The following is a 4,254-nucleotide window of genomic DNA, read 5'->3' on the forward strand; positions in this document are numbered from 1 at the left end:
GAACCTTTGCCTCCATCAGAAGTCAAAAAGACCCAAGAACTAAGAAGTAGAATGGACCGTTTTTATAGCAGGGGCTGTGCTCCAAAATATGTATTGAGTGAAAGAATTGGTCCAGAGTTTAACAAAACTTTGTGTTTTGGGCTGAAATTCAGCCAGCTTTCCCCCAAAGACTTCAAGGTGAATTTAAAACTGTTTTGCTGAAATACTCTGCTCTTTAAGAAACAGGTAAGTGAAACCATGCTTTTTAAAATACTGCTAAGATAGTTTTAGTTGTGTACTCCCAAGATAAAACACTTACTGTAATTTGTTACTGACTGTTTCCTTTGTGTTTGCAGGTTTGGGTGGTGTCCTCTAACCCATCTATAGGTATAAGTTTTATTATTATCATTGTTAATTAGTTTATAGTTAATCTAAGCTAAATCTACTTCATGTCTTGCAACTGTGAGACATGAAAATCATCTGCGGCAACTGTAGCAAATGTTAGTTTATTTTATTTGAAAACAGCTAAAGCTAAAATGTAATGAGGTTTTAGGACAACATCCAACCTAAAAATTTGAATCGATCCTTGTTCGCAGGTTGTTCTTGTTTAATTTTGTAATGTTTAATACTGCTCAACTAAACCATGCTAACTTTAGTTGTGTACTGCTAAGATAAACACTAATATGTAACTGACTAACCTTACAGGTAACTCTATGATATCTAGTACTGCTATATAAGCTAAAGAGCACTGCTGACTAGTGAAAAATTAACCCTAAGCTGTTTGAGCCGTAATCTAATTTATTAAAAAGTTATTTTATATTTTACCATAAATTCATATTTTATTATACCTTAAAAACAATTATTAAAATATTATTCTTAAAATTATAGAAATGTTAAAATGATTTATTTTCAGTCCCAATTTAAGTTACTTCAGTCAATTTAAGTCTTTAGGTTTATAGCGTAAGAGGGTAGGTCCATGTAAGAGGGTGTGTCCTAGGGAAATTAGGTCAAATAATCAGGTCAAATAGGGAGACAGGTGTGTGGGGAGAATGGCATTGTGGAGGGCAACCGACACCATCTTTGACCGCACCGCACCGCACTGAACTGCAAACACTGAAAATCTGCAAATAAAAGAAATCAAACGAACAACGGACTACGTGAGTTTTTGTACATTTTGTGTGAGTCAAGAAGTGGATGCCCTAAGGATGGCTATTTACATATGTTACAGCTCATGTTAAACTAGAAGCCATAAGCTCTATCTGAAGTCAAAATGCTGCAAATGGACCCAAGAATGTAAAAACCTCTGGAGACAAACAGCTAAACAAATCAAGAAAATAATGATTTCAAATGTTCTGATCAATAATATGGAATGAATTGTTGCAACACTGGAGAAGTTCAGTTTTGTACCTATTCCAAAGAAAGGATACACACTGAAGTGCAATAATTTCAGCACCAAATACACTTTTAAGTCAAAGCATTAAAATATTAAAACTGGACTGAACACAAGTGAAGAGTCCTGACTACAAATTGCACCAACAGCCCTGGAACTGATCACTATAGAACAGAGACACGTGTTGTTAAAAAAGAAAAAAAAATGGACAGTGATAGTTACTTAAAGTCATTAATGCAAAGAAACTCTTTTTATGGGATTTGTGCACAAAAGTGAAATCTTACACCTTACTAATGTAATGATGATAGGAGTCCAAAGACAATGGTACGAAATGGAAACTCCACATCTTTTAAAACCTGATCATTTGGAGTAATCTTGAGGTACAGTATATTTTAATCCCTTTTGAGGGAAATTCACCCTCTGCATTTGACCCATTCATCATCAACAAAGTGCTGCTGGAGCAGCCTGTCAGGAGCAGTGAGCTGCTGTCATACACCTGTGCAAATTCTGCACAGAAAGGAACTTTCATGCAGTGAGTGAGTGCTCAGCCACTCATCTTGACTTGAATTTTGGTCCAAGGGTTGAGGCCCTTGTTTTCTGTAATTTTTTGTGGTCTGAATGTTATATTTCTGACCCTAACACTTTGACTTTGGGTTTGTGACCGACATAATCTCTTCCTGCTGCAGGTTTTATTGGTCTGTCCATGCAGACTTTAACTCAGGTAGGTGACGTGTGAATCATCTCCTAACAATGTCTGAATACGCTGAGGATTTTAATGATACAGGTTTTAGTTTTGGGTCTAATTTGGTCCAAAAGTGGGTCATATTCTAAATGTTGACTCACTTTTATGGAGACTGCTGGTCTCTTTTGGTCTGATCTGGCCTAAATGTGGACTAGATTAAATGTTTACACCATAATTTAAATTTTTGTGTGTGTTTTGTATTTGGTTTGGTCTGAACTGGTCAAATGTGAACCAGATTTGTACTGGTTTATAGTCTGATGGCTCTAACTCCTAACTCTTACACTGAACTGAAATACTAGTATAGTATCCTAATACAACTCTTCCACAGGTTTGCACACCGTCTGTTCATTTTAACCAGTTTGAAATACGTTGACATTTCTGTATTAACTTTACAGGGTTAAAGGTTAAATCTCATATTAATTTTGCCATTGTGTGTGTTGTAAACTTGTTTCGGGCTTGTCTTCTGAAATGGTAGTTCTGGCCCTAACTCTTCTGACTCTTCTCATTGCAGATCTAAACTGTTTTACTGAACTTTTAAATTAATCTTCACAGGGCCGAAGGCTGCTGTTTACTGTGAGTATGTCTGCAAGCACTTACTAACACACTGACTCTATACAAGCACGGGCAGTGGGTCTAATCCAGCCACACAGGGCACAGTGTGTGTCCCTCTGTGTCAGTCCCCAGCCTGGATAAATGGAGAGGGTTGCTTCGGTGTAAAACCTGCCTCTTTTAGCCTGCTCTTAAAGTGTGTATGGCAGGTTTTTATTTTTACTTGGTTTGGTATAGCACTTGTGGTGAATATTTATAAGTTACATTTTGCATTTATGGAGTTCGCAAACTTCTAAAGCCCATTTCTTGAGCTGTTTTCCACTGTTAGGACATCCAGCAACCACACACTTACGGTGTCCGAATCCCATAACTAAAATATGACAATATCAGAACCAGAAACAAAAGCAATCTGGTTCAAAAGATTGAAAAGATCGGCTTTGAGAATAGACGCATCTCACTGGGATGTTTGATGATAATTTTTTCGGAGGACCCTTCCTAGTATGCATTGCGCGATGACCGGAAGTCTGAAATTCAGGACGCATGTATTGCTGATTGCTTATTTTCTTCTGTTAAAAAACAGAAATATGCACGATATGTGATGATGATTATATTCAGGTTCTGTCTTCACACACAGTCCGGGACCCTGGGAAGACCTGCAAAACTAATCCTAATTACGTGAAACTGAAATTTGTGTGTGTGGTTTATTCATCAAAACATGCAAAATTATTAAGAAAAAAAAAGTTCAACCTGATTTTAGTGTTGAGGTGAGGTCCTTTGTGGGAGAAAATTTGTGAGCATAAATATTTGGACTTAATTCAATGTATAAAATGTGCAGTTTACATGATTCAAATACAAAAGGTTTGGTAATGAAAACAAATTTAACCTCCATACCTGATAAGTTTAAGCCTTGCATCTGCTCTTGGTCCAAAACAGTGCCCCAGACAACACCGCCCTCTGGTGGAGATCTTACTGCAATAAAGCGCATGGCACCTGTTATGTCTCCTGATTGGTCCTGGATAGAAATAAATGTTTAAAACTTTAAGTATAATGGATATGTCAGCTATGTAGCCTATTGTGCAATGTATTCAGTCGGTCTGACATGCTTATTGGTTATTTATTTTGCCAATGTTTAGTTCAACTTAAATGTTTAGCCTAGAAAAATAAAAAAAACAAAAAATTCGTAACGTTATAAGTTGTCACTTCTATAAATCACGCGAGTCTCGTGAGCCATTGTTTCTTTCATCTTTTGCCCAGTTTGTTGCGGTTTGGTGAATGGCTGTGCTCTGTGCACCCCGGGGCCCCTCCTCCTCCTCTGTGCCCTATGTGAGAAAATGGGGAGCAGGAATGCACCATGGGCTGTCTGTATGTATGTAAGCCGGAGAGATGCCAACTGCCCTGCAAAAAGAATAGGCCAACCTGCATGGGTTACAAATGCTTAAATAGGCTTGGCATGTTGTTTTTAGCCAACTATATGCTTATTTGTAATACTGATAACATTGCAACAGACTTTTTTCTAAACCAATTTTGAAGAATTATTCTCTATTTCAGTGCATGATTAGAGTGTGCCAGTAAATCTAAGTATAGGTCTAAAAAA

At 37.2% G+C, this 4,254-nt stretch overlaps 1 long non-coding RNA gene across 1 annotated transcript; it reads left to right on the forward strand.

The window, feature by feature from the left end:
- The first annotated feature begins 1,041 nt into the window (after nucleotides 1-1,041).
- On the forward strand, nucleotides 1,042-4,024 carry LOC129411899 (uncharacterized). Its single transcript, XR_008633488.1, has 3 exons — nucleotides 1,042-1,136; nucleotides 2,664-2,684; nucleotides 3,915-4,024. It is a non-coding gene; the product is annotated as an uncharacterized LOC129411899 (long non-coding RNA).
- The last annotated feature ends 230 nt before the right edge of the window (nucleotides 4,025-4,254 follow it).

Source organism: Boleophthalmus pectinirostris, unplaced genomic scaffold, assembly GCF_026225935.1.
Source record: "Boleophthalmus pectinirostris isolate CB_2022bp ecotype Guang Dong unplaced genomic scaffold, ASM2622593v1 HiC_scaffold_6, whole genome shotgun sequence".
Taxonomy (NCBI): domain Eukaryota; kingdom Metazoa; phylum Chordata; class Actinopteri; order Gobiiformes; family Gobiidae; genus Boleophthalmus; species Boleophthalmus pectinirostris.